Here is a 16,742-nt window from a genome sequence, read left to right as displayed (position 1 = left end):
GATTTCCCACAAAAGGCACCAAATGATACACATGGATCAAAAACATGAAAATAGAAAGGTACCCTATAGTGAATTTTTGTTCCCTTTGCGATTATGACCTCAAAAAATGTTTAAGATTTGTCATAGCTCTCATAATCATCTCTAATAGAAAACTCAAAACAAACTTCTCCTCGGTGGGTTTTTAACCCATGAGGTAAATTTTTTGAAAAGACAATTTAGAGTGAAAAGAAATGATAAGTGGGCTCCTACAAAATCTTCACACCTCACTTAGGAATTTTTTATCCCAAAAAGAATAATGGTCAAAAGTTCAATTAAGAAAGGAAGCGTTGGAAGAGAAATAAAATTTGTCTTCTCCTCGATGGGTTTTCAACCCATGAAGACAATTTCTTGAGGTTTAAAGAAAATCAAACTGATAATCAGATTGGATCTGCAATTTATCCATAAAATGTCCTATAATGATAATAGAAAGAATCTAACCATTGTGACAAAGAGTTGATGATCATAATTCAATTTAGCGGAGATTCTCCCATGGACTAATCTATTAGTAACTTCCCAAAACTTGAAGGAAAATGGGAAAGTAAGTTATGGGAAGATAGAAAGTTACTGCTAAGCCAATGGAATAGTGAAAAGGCCCCTACATATCTATTAAATCCCTTCATTTACTTTTTCAATGGATCTCTTCTTCAATTCATTCATCTGGCATGAATTCTAAAGATCAACTAATGAATCAAGGATCCCATATATATGGAAACATGAACAGTTGAACAAACTATGACTCTTTCTTTGAATTGTTGCTCTGTTAATGTGCATAACTTTTTCAAAAATCCAGTATCTATTATATTAGCTATCATTTTCACTTTCTTTATTCCAAACTCAATCTCAAAACAATGGCAACCAAATTTGCAGGTTTTGACGGGTCGAACAAAATCAAATCCCAATTGCAAAATTTCACAAATACCTATCTCCATTTCTACGACATGAAGGATTTTCAAAAAAGAGTGAATTGTGAGTAGATTCATCCCATCATAGAGAAGCTCTAAGGATGTGGATTGGTTGAGGTAGCTAGTTTTCTAGTTGTAGTTCAAGCCCCAAAATTGATCTATGAATGTATACACCGTTACAACCTAGAGACAAGGAAAATTGTACTATTAGATAACATAGTGTTGATTTCAATCGATAGGAAAATTGTGGTGAATTTCCTCTTAGTACCAAAATGAGAGCAATTCATAGACTTGACCTTTTGAGGAGTTGTTTCTAAGTTCTCTATGAAGAAGATGATATGGAGGAAAGAAAGTATGTAGGCATGGTTCCAAAAACCATGCAGTGCCAAGAGTAAGGTTCCTAAGACCTTGTCTAGAACCAACCTCAAACCAGAGATTATTGATATCTTGGTCCTTCTTCATAGATTGAAAGGTGAGGTAGAAGCTTTGAATTTCATTGAGAAATATTTATTATTAGTGCAAGTCATCTACTCTGACACCCAGTATATTGATTGGGTTCATGAGGTAAGAAAAATTATGTCTGATGCTCTCCATGCTACAAAGTTTTACAATAAATTCTATATGTCCTCTTTCCTCATCTATATGTTAGCTTCCTTACAATTGTGGCCAAGCCTCCAAAGAGTGGAAAATTTTCCTGATGATGTGAAATATTATGAGTTTTACCCATGCTTACAATTGGAAAATAGTTATGCAAAATATGTGAAAGTTAATGATGCATTCACTATGAGGATTTGCAAGGAGCTATAGGGATGTCTAGAAAGGAGATTTAGTCCTGAAGCCATGGCAACCATCAGTGAAATTGGAAGTTATTTCATCCAATTCTCATCCTTTTCTTATTTACATCTTGCATCTTTTGATGGTTTCCCCTTGAAGCTACCAAAATATCCCAATGATATGATCATGCTAATTGAGATCATGTAGCAAGCTATTCAAGGAACATATTGAATGGGAGTCTAAAGAAGAAAGGGTATGAATTTCTCATCAAGGTGGGAGCTTTCAATTGTGACACCCATTTAGGTGCCAAGAACATGTTGAAGGTGTTTGAAATGAAGTATCAATTGGAGATGTATGAAGTCTTGAAGCCCATGTTTGATTCAAATGGGTACACAAGGGATTTTTTGAAAATAGGAAGTGTAATTAAGCACATTACCACCATTGAGGACAACCAGGCTAATTGCAAGAATGAGTATGAGAGTCATGATTATGCTTTCACCAGACTAATAGTTGATTAGGTAAAAATGTAACAAGTAAATATTGATGTGGAAGGAGTGGAGGATAATGGTCAAAACATGTATAACAATACTTACTCGACTAAGCTAAAAGGCACTCTAACAAGTTTAGAGCCTTATGAAGATTCTGAGGAAGAGCTAGATATAATGATCGCTCAAATTTATAAAAGGACTAGGAAATGGGTTGAATGGACCACAACTAGAAGGAATTAGAGAAAAAGCACAACTAATCAAGCTTACCCTACAATTGTAGTAAGTTCCTCCTCCTAAGGTGGCACATCAGGTTCAACCTTGGTCATTACCCAAGGACTAGCACAACCATTAGATGGAGATAATCAACCTCCCAAAAAAAGTAATACCTTAGCTAAGACTTATTAGGATGGTTCCCTTCTAGTGATTGGAACTCCATCAGAGGCTAAGAAGAAGAAGGCAGAGGAATTAAAAGATGGTATAGTCACTTTTGCCCTCTTGCCTCATAGTATACCAATCCCATCGATAAGTGTTGCACTACTCCTTCTGGGTAGTCCCCAAGTGCAAGTAGTAGATCTTGGATTTGGTGGGAGTAGTGAGAGTGAGTTGACTAAATCTGATGAGGCAAAAAAGAAGACTTCTGAAGTAGAGAAGGGACTAGATTTCTCAAAGCTCATTTCATAGGCCCCAAAGAATGCTTTCTCTTCAACCACAAAAACACTCACCTCAGTCAAGAGAAAGATGTTTAGCATAGATGCTCTTAGGACTACTTCCAAGGTGATCGACACAAATTTATGGCTTGAGGGTACCTTGGATAGAAAAAGAAAGAGGAGAGATGAAGGAGCTTTTAACAAAGAAACTTTATCTCTAACTATTCACTCTAGGTCAACACTAAGCAAAGTCAAAAAGTAGAAGACTTTGTCCATTCTTAGACAAGATCCTGAAATAGGGCATCTAATGATGGAAATTGAAAAGCCCACTAAAGAAGGAAGAATTGAAGATATTTCTATAGATGATTTTACCCAATATTCTGTAGATCTCAAGGAGGTCAGATATGATGCCAAGGTTGGCTTATGGAAGTCAACAAATGAGGTAATAAAGGGATAGCTTGAAAGCCTTAAATTATCAAAGGTAGGAATGAAGGCAGAAATCCATGAACTTAATAGCTTCATTAGGTAGTTGGTTACCCCATTGGAAATTAGCATCTCTAGAATGTTAATCACTAGTGATCCTACTACTAGCGATGTCCAAGCACTCATCTCTTAGCTGCAAGAAGATAAAATCTTTAGGCAAATAGGTAGAGAGTGGAGTGGGAAACTCAAGTTAGAAGGACTTGCCATTATAGAGTAGATCAACAATGTAATACTCAGGCTCAAAATAGAGAAGGACAACATTTCAGCAAATAGAGCCACCTTGGTAGTAGAGAAAGCTAAAAGTGAAGATTGTGTCTCTTTACTGAAGATGATTATCCATATGAGAGCTAAGGAGGCTATAGAAGAAAAGATCTTTCCTAAAGGAGATGACCCTTTATTTGAGTGGCTCCAGAACATGCAATTCAATTTTGAGATGATCATGGTGATAAAGGAAGGACTTAAGGAAACATAAGCTAAAGTGAAAAAGAATCAAGATAAAGACTATGAACTCCTAAGAGGTCTACATACAGACTCATAGACTAGTGTACAAGGGAAGAGAATCATTGGAGTAGCCATCATGCAAATTAACTTCTCCAATTACATAGATAGTTTGATGGGGATATCTTTCGATCACTAGAACAAATTTTTTGAGCTCCAAAAACTTGGAAAGTGTGTACATGTGGCCATGGAGGAAATACAAGATTGGTTAAATGTTGTCAAAGATTTAGCCAAAGAGAATTCTAAATTGCTCTTAAGATACACTAATGTACATGTTCATAAGCATGAGGAATTGATTCCAATCATTGTCACTGCTAAGGAAGTGATTCATATTTTGCCCCTTTCATATTTTGATTTAATGATTGTAATGGACAAATTGGTTGCTTGCCATTTTTCATTTCAAAGGAGATGAACCAATTTAAGTTCCGTTTATAATGGTCATCTTGGAATCCTATATGTACTAGATTGAAAGATTAATAAAAGGTCGGCTAATTTTTGGTGTGAAATACTTGATACTGCAGAGACAGTTGAATGGTATTTTATGTCAATTATTTTCTATTTCATTTTGTTTTATGTTAATTTTGTGTTTTCTCTTTCATTTGATTTTAATCAAGGAATGAAAAGAGTTTCACTCCCCTGTTTCTAAGCAGAAAACCAAAGATAATAGTATTGTTATCATAGGTTCAAGTTATTCTTTCTGTCTCTATGATTAGTTTCCTACTAGTATCAATTTAGTTTTAGTTAGCATGCATTATAGAATCATAGGCTTAGTTAATCTTAAAATACCAACTCTTGCCTAAGTTAGTTCCTATTTAGGCCTAGCTTGGTTTTCCTTTTCTATTCTTGGGTTAAGAACACACCCCATTTTAGATTTAAAACAAACATAATTCATTGAAAATCACTATGCAATAGGGAGTCAAGTACCTAAGAATTTAGAGGAAAGTTAGTCATTTCAAAACAACTTTACAACTATTAAATTTTTAAAAAACAATTTTTTTAGCAACACATCTTCTACATAATATACATCAAAGTTTCACATATAGTCTATGAATACTCAATCTATGCTAAAAATAATTACACCTAATGTTGTTGGAATTCTTATTGGGAAACAAGATATTGAGAGGTGGGTTGGGGAGGGGGGGGGGTGTGGGGGGTGTGAACCAATATTTTTAAAACTTTTAGTTCCTAAAATAATATAACAAATTAATTGTATTCACTCCTAATACATCTCATATCTTACATCTCATACTAGATAATCATAAACTATAATGCTCAAGTGAAATTTATCCAAGCACAACATCCATGAAAATACAAACACATAACACAAAGGTTTTGGTAACCCAAAAACCCTCTAAAGTGAAGGTAAAACTAGGGTGGGGATGAAACCCATAAATCTTTACTACTACAAAAAGAAATTTCACCTATGAGGGCTACAATTTGATCACTTTTGATGATCTACCCTATGAGGGGTTTGCTTAGTTAAAGGCAATATAAGACTATTAAGTATACCTTGATTAAAGAATTTAAGCTTGCAATAAAGTGATCACTCAGTTAGGAGGTTTAAACAAGGTCTATTAAAACCACTATATTAAGAGAATTTCCCTCATTCTCTTGATAGAATTTTTTAGTACCCGATCCTTTGATTCTCTCTGACAAAGTTGTTTATAGAGATTCTCTCTTCAACGTATAAAATTGATCTCCTTATTTGATTTGCTATGTTCTTCCCTTTACTGCTAGGTTGTTCTGTCTGATCTCCTTATCAAACTTAGCCTTCCGTACTATGTTCTTAGCTTGTTATCTCCTTCATGCTTTCATGAAGCTCCCATTACTCTCCCTTGCAATTTAGGGTTATATCCCTTATTAAATAGTCAATCATGGGAAGTTCTAGATCATAATCAACCATCCATAATTCATCCTTTTGTTGTTTAACCCTTCTAATTTTCTAATTTTTTAATCTTCCTTTCTTGGGTTTAATTCCCTTTGAAAAAATGTGTAACTTGCTCCTTAACTATCTCTAAAATCATTAAATGGCATATATAATTCAGCCAAAATAGTTTACATAAGTGTTTGTGTCACTACAAACACATATGCCAAAAATAGTGTACTCGGCAATTGAATGTTCGAATGCTTGGTCATAACTAACATGCATGTTGTCTCTCGGCATCTATAGGATTAACATATACTGACTCACTTGGCATAAGCTCACTTTACATCACTTGGTCTGCATTTTTTTGTTTGGCATGTATACTAGCTCAATGTCTACTAGGGTTCTCAAAAACCTTTGACTTCCTCGACATGTAGTCATATATATATACAAGCCCATGAAGCTCAACCTTCTTTGGATGGCTCAATCATAGTGATGATCGACCAATGTTGCATTCAGAATGACTAAATGTTGGACACTAATAGGCAACTAGCCTTAGAGATCAACAATCTCCACCTTTGACATTAGTGGAAAAAACACTTTGTCATAACTTATCAATCCATTTAAAATTACAACATATCAAAAATACCACTCCCCCTGAGAGTATGATTTGGACTTCAAGAAACTGATTTTTCTATACAATATATACATGTCTATGAACTCTAATGTTGACTCATCTGATAACTCTACTTCTAATTTGATCTTCTAACTTCTCCTGTGCATAAATGGTTTTTCATTTTTTGAATGATTTTTGTCATGACATGTCTATCATGACAATAAATTCCCCCTTATTTTTGGCACTTATGGCTTTGGGTTTGTAGGGGTCTATTGGTATTTTTCCAAAAATGATTTGTGATTAGCCAAAATATCTTCAAGTCCTTGATGCCATCTAGATCTCACCAATTCCATGACTTGAATTTAATTTTATAGCTGAGTAGCTAGATCAATTAGGATCTCTATGTTTGAGAGATGTGGATCTCTCTTTATTATATTGTGAGCAATAGATAGTTACATTTGAATTATCTCAAAATGAGGTAATAGCATAACTTGAATTGAAATTTTTTTTTTTCTAATGCTATTTTCCTTCACCATCAATTCGGCTAATCTTCCCTGATCATATGCCAATTTATTATAAGAATGTGAGATTGAACTTGTGTTCTTGCCCAAATAAATAGTATTCTCCAATGTGAAGAAATCAACATCACAAAGTTTCATATATAAAGAATGAATAACTGAAAAATTTTCTTCTAAACTCATTACTAGGTTAGAAAGATCAACCTGCTTGATTGCAAATTCAATTGATACTTTCTCCAAAACTTTGTGCTCAAATCTTTTCTCAAACCATCTTAACAATTTATCACTGGTCTCTATATCTTCACTTTGTACCTTATCAACTATATACACTAGTTGATCCAAAATTCAATGTTGCTCATTAACATCATGAATCTCAAAAAAATAAAAAAAATGTCCTTAATATCATGCAATACCTTATTTTTCTTGATTTTTCTCCTCAATTTCTCTTTCCTTTTCTTGAGACTCAGCAAAGTCTGAAAATTTTGCATTTACTATAGAGTCATATTGTCTAGGTTATAATTGGGAAGAGCGATGACCTCATCAAAACTTAATATCTCCTTTAGTGCATCAACTTTGTGTGTCACTATTCGTGACTAAGGGGTACTATCACTAGGTAGTGATATCTGCAATAGGTGTCTTTCTGGGGTCCTGTAAAGTTGCTATAACTAGTTGAATAGGTGTAATAGTTAATGCCTCAGTTCGCAAGACACTCAATAGTTGTATTAGAGCTTTAATAGACTCTTTCTCTTGTGGTTTCTCTATCTATATTGATTCTTCCTTCTCTTCTTCCTCTTTCTCATCTATTTTTCCATCTGTGACATTGGTGAATTGTGGAAACACAATAATTACCTTGCCTTGTTGCTCAACACTCATTACACAAAACACTCTAACTCATGAAACTTGAAACCCATTAGTTTTTGCACTTTCAATCCATGGATAGTCTTGTATTTGTGGAGCAAATGGATTGGCACATAGTAAAGAGAAATTTGAGGTATCCGATTTATCATTTTTCAAATCTTCCTTAGTTAATACATTCTGATTTAGTGATGATGAATTACGAATGTCCTCAATAGTGAAAACATCCTATTGTTCACTCCCTTCTATCAACTATTTCACTTCATCTTCTAATTTTGCAAGTTCTTCTTCATCATCCTAACCTTCTAGTTCTACAATATCTCTTCCTTCTTCCTCTTTCTCTTCATCAATTGATAGAACTAGCAATCCAAATGCTTTCTTCCATATAATAATGCTCTCTTTTTCAACATCATGAGATTTATTCTTCAAAAAATTTAATGTCCTCTCTTTAGGTACAAATTTCTTTAAAAAATCTTTTAGGGCTATAGACATATGTGTCTTCCCTAAGTCAATAATTGTTTGTGTTAAAGTAGTCTCCCTTATTTTCTTCGTAGTGGATAATGCTCAGTTCCACTTACCATTTAATTTATTATACAAATATTTAGGAAAGCCTTCACCTAATTCTAAAGGTGTAGACCTAAATTTTATCATCATATCCATTATTGATTTCTCTCTCTTTTCTTGATCAACTTATTGAAATAATCATAATTAATCAATTCAAGTCTTGTTATTCTAGTCAACTCTCTAATTTCTTTTCACATACCTGATCAATACTCATTGGAGGTAATTTGGGTACAATTTGAAGTTTTCATAGATTGTTAGACTTGATTTGTTCTTCATCTTCCTCCTCCTCATTAGGTGTCACAACCAATTTTCTTCTCAGACTCTTAGGTAGGCTCTACTAAACTTCTTTGGCATGTTTCCTCTATGCTAGGCTTCTCTTTGTCTTAGCAACTAGGGACTAAGTTTCCTTAGATCTTGTTAGTATCCTCCTCTTTGGCTCAAGCTTAGGAGGTGTGAAAATTTTCTTCACACCCTGCTTTAGATCCTCCTTCACCTTAGGATCAACAATAATGGATTTCTTTTATTTAATTTCCTTGGGCACAACAACAACTAGTTCTTTTCTCTTTGATTCTGTGTCTCCTTCTTCACCAAATTCTTCATCCTTGCTTTTTCCCTTAGTTATCTGAAGTTGACCTATGCCAAGCTTTTCCTCAAGATCTTCAATCATCTGCTTTCATTTTATATCTATCTTAGGTACTTCAGTTTTCATTAGCATTTTGATCTTGGTTGTCTCATAATTATTGAAGGGCTCAACATTCTTATCTATATCCTCAGATAACAATGCAATAACTTTTTCTATGGTAACTTCATATTGCATTGGCCTTAACCATGCAACCCTTGGTAGTACTTCCTAGGCATATGTATAATCTGTGTCTACCATAAAGCATATATCATCAAACTAGTGATCTACCACTGATTTTGTTATACTTATCCTATTCTTCATTTTGTTCTTGAATTCATCAAAATAGTTGTCCATAATAGCTTTCAAATGTTTCTCCCAATTGTTTGATATGATCATTAATTTGTTTAGTAGCTGGTCTACTTCTATCCCATACAACTATACTGATAGTAGGGAATAAATTATGTACATAGAAAAATATCCAAACAAGTAAAGATACAAAATTACAAGATGAGTTCTTTTCCTTCCTTGCTACTCCAATATTTTCTAATAGTTATTGCAATATCATGTCACCTAGATCATAAGTGTGATATTTGCTCACTATCTTATAACCTAGGTTGACTATCACACAAGGAACATTGTTCAATCAACTCGACTAATAGAATTTGTGTGCAATTATGTGCACCACAAACTCAATAACTGGATCTTTAATCCCATCAATTTAGATTCCACGACCATTCCACTTAGCCTTTTTCTATTCCTCAACAACATATTTTGTGAAACACCTCATTATCTTTAGTCTATCCAAGGTAGGATAACTAGTAACTCAATGAATAATTGCCTTGTTTATATTTACTAGTGGGTAACAACACAAACCTGTGTCACCTTTTATAAAGAAACGTGATATCAAAATGTGACAGTTCAACATTAATGACAAAAAAAATGGTACTTGTGATTAAAATATGAAGATGATGTAAACTAATGAAATGTGTAGAATTAGATGAATTTTATGCCTATAATTTTTATAATTATTTTGAGTAAGAATTGATTCATTTTATTTTATTTTGAAGTCCCTTTTTTAACTATAAAAAATATAGGGTGTAGTTCCCATCAAACAAGTATATGCAAATCATCTTTTTTAATTCTGATTTTAAAATATCTTATAGATGACATGTATAGCATATATATATTTGATGTATATTTTCTTTGTTATAAGTACTCAAGTTTGACCTTATCAGAATCCAACAGTTTTCTCCTCCCATTAAAACTTCCCTATCAAATCTATACCTTCTTTAAAAAAAAACTACATATTCATGAAGAGGATTCTCTCCTCTAGAGATAGATATAATTTTTATTTTTATTTTGATACGATTTACTATTTTTTTCCTTTTTTGAGGGAGCATCTTTTGAAATGTCAAAATATTGACTTATAATATTTTGAGATTATAACATATTATAACTAATCAAAACATTCAAAAATTTATATAATGATGATATTGAATCTGAGATCTATAAAAGGGTATTTTTAGTTTTTGAAAAAAATTGAGTTTTGATAGAGAAATGAGATTTGACCAAAACAGGTTTTGGTATCGTAAACAGTGACACATATCTATGCCTTTACCCTAGTCCACCTTATAACCATATTTTCATATCATGTACTTGGCTTAGTACAATATTGATCCATTGTACCTTGAATATTTTTGGAAATGCTAGGGCACAAGTAAGCCCTTTCTCAACAATAGTCTTATTTTCATCTCTAAAAAATCCATTATCACACAACTTATCATAGGCTACCCACTATTTGTAGTCTCCAATTTTTGCAATCTTAAACTTGTAACATGATCAAACATCATGATCCATTAAATATCCTTTTCAAATCAACAATAGGGAACCAAATGTGTCTCCATTCATTGCAATGTTAGGGTACTCCTTGAATTTAGGTGGAGGACATTGATCATTCCTCACAATTTGTGTATTACTCTTCTTCAACATTTCCTTTCTGGATACAGATGCAATGGATGCCATTATGAAACTAGGGTTTAAAGAAATTTACTTCAAAAAATCTTGAAATCAACTTTCTAGACACTAAAACCTTACTTCCTCAATTCTTCGAATCTCACCAACAACACGTTGTGATTTACTTATTCTTTTTCTAAATTTTCCCTGATTGCCTATGCACTAAAATTACATGGTAAAATAAAATGAGTACCAAAATTTGACATATACCATCAATCTATTTATTTAAGTTTGCAATAAATGCATTTTACTATGGTAGGTGGATAAAAGTTGTCTTAGCCTTCACATTGTGTTTGTGCTTCCCTTTTTATTTAAATAATTAGTCACTATTGCTTAGCTCAGTCAATACCATTTAGTTTTGCCAATGCATTAGCTCAATTAATGTAAGCTCTCGATCTATATTGTAATTCTCACTCTATATAGATAATATTACTAATGCTCAGCAATTAATAGTGTGATTGATTACATTTCCTAATTCTTCTCTTAGTTTTTTCCTAGTACATCTTGATTCATGCTGATATGGTGATGGGGACACAACCCAAGACAAAAATAAACACAACAAGAAAAGGGGAATATTAATATCAGAAGTGATATGCTATTACATCTAGTACAACAAAAATAGACTCCACAGCATGCCCTATGGGCTTACAATGTTATCAGATTCTAGAGAAAACCCTTCTCACAATACCTTCTCCCAAACTCCACAAAAAAATTACCTTTACAATGCCAAAAATATCCTTAAGTAAACAAAATTATGTTTAGGGTTAGGAATCATTTTAGAATATGCCATTTGGCATCCACCAAAAAAATAGAAGGTTCTAGAAAACATGTCAAAAGTCAGTGTAAAATTAGAGGAACGCAAAAATGGTAGTCCAACTTTCGAGAGGCATAACTTTTGATCTGGGACTTTAATTGACAAACCATTTACATTTTTGGAAAGCTCTCCAAGTGCTCTATAGCCCTATGGAAAATATTTTCTTGTCCCCCATTTCTTGAGGGTTTTTAGTGCCTCAAATATGACTTTGAATTGTTAGAGTAATTATATATTTTCTGATTAACTTTAGTCTACTTAAGCTAAACTTTAGGTATCTAATAATTAATATCTTTTATTAATTATTATGATACAACCTAGATTAAATACTCTTCTTGTATTTTATAATTATCTTGTAATTATTAAATACCCCAAATATTTTTATGTTACCTTTTTGGACCCCAAATATTTTTATGTTACCTTTTTGGGTTTTGATCTCCTTTATAAGGACAATCTCTCATTGTAAATAGTAACTTGAGATAATTTATTTTTTATAGCAATTCATTTTTTGCTCATCAAGAATGTCTCATCTATGGATTTGGCTATTCAAGCCTCCATATCCTTTTTCTTCTCTCTTCTCTAAGAGGTGTTTGAATGCAGGTGATTCTTGAAAGTTGTGGGGTTGATCATTTATCAACTTCAACATAAAGTGCTCTTAGGAGGTCTCTAGGCAACTTAAAACTATAATAACTTTCAAGTTGTAAAGCCTTTTTACCTAATTCTTTTTTTGGAGTGTTTTAAATTACAATTATAATCATCCCTCAAACTCACACCTTGTAACTCATTATAATTATGGCTCAGTTACAAAATAACCTATTTTCTACATTGGCATGTATCCCAAGGTGCTCAAAAAATCTAACCTAGAAAACAAATAATGGAACTATGAGAGTTGGAATCTTTATTTGACCCAAATGGGGATCTAGAAATGAAAAAGCTTTAAATAGAAACTAACACTTAGCATGCTTTTGGGTGATATAGGATTGCCCTTACACCACTTTATGCTCCTGCATTAGACACCCAGGGTAGATGGAAAAGTGATCCTGTCACTTTATAACTGGTAGAGGAAAACCCAAATGGAAACCTCCATTGTGGATATCCAAGTTGACTCTTTTATTAGTCATCCTTTCTACTTCACTAGGCATTCTTCATACTACCTGTTTCTAGTACTTCGACCCACATGACTATCTAGAATTTCTTCAATCTCTTCCTTTGTAGAAGTAGGAATTGGACATGGCTCCAACATCAACTCCTCATTTGCACCATCATCTTGATATTCCATTAAGTTTGCAATATTGAAAATAGGAGAAATGTGAATTCCATATGGAAACTCCACCTCATATGCATTCCCTAAATCATGTTTTTTCAAAATTTTGTAGGGGCCAAATTTCTTCATATTTAGCTTGTTGTAGGTACCCACTAGAAATCATTCCTTTCTCAAATATACCATAACTTGATCTCCAACTTGTAACTCCTTATGTCTCTTCTTTTGATCTGCCCTATCCTTATACTGTAGGTTCATCTTGGTAATATGTGCTCACACCTACTCATATAGGTTCTTGACATGTTCAGCAAAGTCTTCTACCTTAGCACTTGTCCTCTCCCCTTGCTCCATCTTCCTTAGCTCTGGTGTAGTCCTTGGACTACTCCCATACACACTTTGGAATGGTGATCTACCAGTACTCCTATTTATAGAATTTAAGTAAGAAAATTCTACTTGTGGTGGAATCAAATCCCATCCCTTGGGTTTATCTCCTACTAAACACCTCAAAAAATTGCCTAGACTTCTATTCACTACTTCTATTTATCCATCAGTCTATAGATGATGTGTAGAACTGAACTTCAATTTTTTCCTCAACTTCTTCCACAAAGTCCTCTAGAAATACCGAACAAATTTAGTATCTCTATCAAAAATAATGTTTTTTGGGAGACCATGTAGGCTTACCACCTCTCTAAAAAACAAATCTACAATATGCACTACATCATGAGTTTTATGGCATGGAATGAAATGTGTCATCTTGGAGAACCTATCAACCACCAAAAATACTGAGTCATTACCCCTTTGTGTCCTTGGCAACCAATAAAAAAATCCATACTTATGTCCTCCCAAGGCTTCAATGGAACAGGTAATGGTTGATAGAGTCTGATATTTTGACTAAATCCTTTGGCTATTTGACATACTTGACAACTCTACATAAATTTCTTCACATCCTATGAGAATTGAGGCCAAAAATAATATTCTCTAATAATAGCAATGGTCTTATCTCGACCAAAGTGTCCTACCATCCCTCCACTATGCTTCTCCTTGATCAAGTTCTCCCTCATGGAACTCCTTGGAATACATAATTGACTTCCCTTGAACAAAATACCATCCTAAATCATGTAATCTAGCCATCTAGTTCTATCTAGAGTAATAGGTTCTTTACAAGCCTTCCAAACCACTTCAACCTACATTATTGTTAGCAACAACTATCTCCTACTTAATGCATCGAAAACCCTATTAGACCTTCTGCTTCTATGTTTCAATACAAATGTATAGCTTTGCATGAACTCTACTCATTTCAAATGTCTTAGATTCAATTTACCTGGGCTATTTAGGTACTATAATGCCCGCTGATCAGTATACAAAAAAAAGTCTTTTGGCAACAAATAATGTCTCCATTTCTTTAAGGCATGAACTATTGCATAGAACTCTTGATCATAAACAAATTACTTCTTCTTTGCATCATTCAATTTTTCACTAAAATAGGCAATAGGTTTACCTTCTTGGTTCAATACAACCCAAATAGCATTGCCACTAACATTGCAATCCACCTAGAACACTTTGTTAAAATTAGGAAGTGCCAACATAATTTTCTCTGTCACCTTCTTCTTTAGCAATTCAAAACTCCTAGCAGCTCTTGTAGTCCACTTGAACTCTTTCATATCTCCCCTCATTGTTTCAGTTAGGGGTGCACATATACTACTAAAATTCCTAGTGAATTTCCTATAGAAACTAGACAGACCATGGAATGACCTCACCTTAGTGGTAGACCTTGGAGTACCATTCCAAGATGACCTTCACCTTCTCTAGGTCTATTTTGAGACCCTCAGCTAATATAGAAAACCCCAAATAGACTAACTCCCTTTTGACAAAGCTATACTTCTTCAAATTAGTCAACAATTTATCTTCCCTCAACCTTTCAAGGACACTATGAATGTGCAATAAATGTTCATCCAAAGACTTATTGAAATTCAAAATATCATCTAGATAGACAATAAAAAAAATTCCCAAAAAATTATTTAGCACCTCATTCACGAGCCACATGAAGGTGCTTAGCATATTGGTTAGTCCAAATTAGGGCATGACTAACCACTCAAATAAACCCTTCTTGGTCTTGAATGTAGTCTTCCACTCATCTCCCTCTTGTATCCATATCTGGTGATAACCACTCTTGAGATATATCTTTGTGAAGTATTGAGCTCCACTCAAATAGTCTATAAGATCATCCATTCTTGGTAAAGGAAACTGATACTTGATGGTTATTCTATTTATAGCCTGAGATTCTGTACACATTAACCACTTTCTATCCTTCCTTGGTGCTAGTACTCTAGGTACTACACATGGACTCAAGCTCTCTCGAATCAAACCTTTCCTCAATAGCTCCTAAACTTGTCTATTTAACTCCTTAGTCTCATTAGGAGTCATCCTATGAGCAGCCTTGTCAGGAAAACTAGCTCTAGGGAATAAATCTATTTGATGACTAAATTTCCTTACTAGCAGCAACCCTTCTAGAACATTATCAAAGATGACATCTCCATACTCACTTAATAGACTTGAAACTTCAAGTGGAATTTTATTACTACCTTCCTTATCTTTCCTAGGAATTAAAGCATAACACATATGCTGATGTTTCATGCCATCCAAAAAATTTCTTCCATGATCAATAAGACATACCCTAGCACTACTACACACCTTTTCAGCCTCCTTTATCAAGGGCTTCAATTTGTGGAAAACTCTATCCTTTGTTAGAGAGTATGTATATGCATGACTATCATGTATAGCATGCCTATCAAACTGTCATGACCTTCCCAAAAATAAATGGTATACATCCATTAGAATGATCTTACAGAGAGCCTCGTCATGGTAACTCCCAATCTTGAAATTTACCAAACATTGTTCACTAACTAGGACCTTATGATCATCCTGCACCCAAGAAATTCAATAGGGTTGGGGGTGTTTCTCCCCCTTGAGCTTTAGCTTTGAAACCATCTCCTCAGACACCAAGTTGTCAGTGCTTCCACCATCTACAATCACATCACAACATTTACCCTCACACTTACACTTGGTATGAAACAAACTCCTCCTTTGTCCAAGTTCAATCTCACCACTCGTAATCAATAGGAATGAACTGCTTCTTTAGTTTGTCTACCATGAGATCCCATCTTGTGATTTTCACCTTTTGTCTTCTATTTATTTCCAACTAAATCTCTTGCCACCAGATTTTGGCATGGCCTTTCATTTTGGCCTTCACAAACTTAACCCTATTAGGGTCACCAATATCCTCATACTCAAAATATTCCTCTAGCTCATTGATCCAGTCGATCAACTCATCCAGGTTTAGATTTCCTAAAAACATGTCAAAGTCAATTTTAGGTCTTTTTCCAAGCTTGGAAATGGCCCTAGAAAGCTTCCCCTCCACCTGTTTAGGAATTCTCCATCTCCTTCCCCTTCCTTCCCAATATTTCCTTCTTTTTCTTCCCCACTTTTGTCACCTACGACAACATTCATCCCTCTACGGATCTCCTCCTATAATGTCTAGACTTGTCTCTAGAGGGCTCTAACCTCAGGAGTAACAACTCCATCCCTTCCACTATTCTCCCTTTATGAAGGCATCTTCTTGTATCAAAACCCACAACCACACAGTCCTAGTGCAAACTATCTCACAATTGGCACTTTATCTACACACTTAGGAAAACGTACTCTGATACCACTTAATGGGGACACAACCCAAGACAAAAATGAATGCAACAGGAAAAGGGGAATATTAATATTATAAGTGATATGCTAT

The sequence above is a fragment of the Cupressus sempervirens genome, chromosome 9, assembly GCF_028749045.1.
Source record: "Cupressus sempervirens isolate cs-2001-9-10 chromosome 9, ASM2874904v1, whole genome shotgun sequence".
NCBI lineage: Eukaryota > Viridiplantae > Streptophyta > Pinopsida > Cupressales > Cupressaceae > Cupressus > Cupressus sempervirens.
This window is presented reverse-complemented; position numbering follows the sequence as displayed.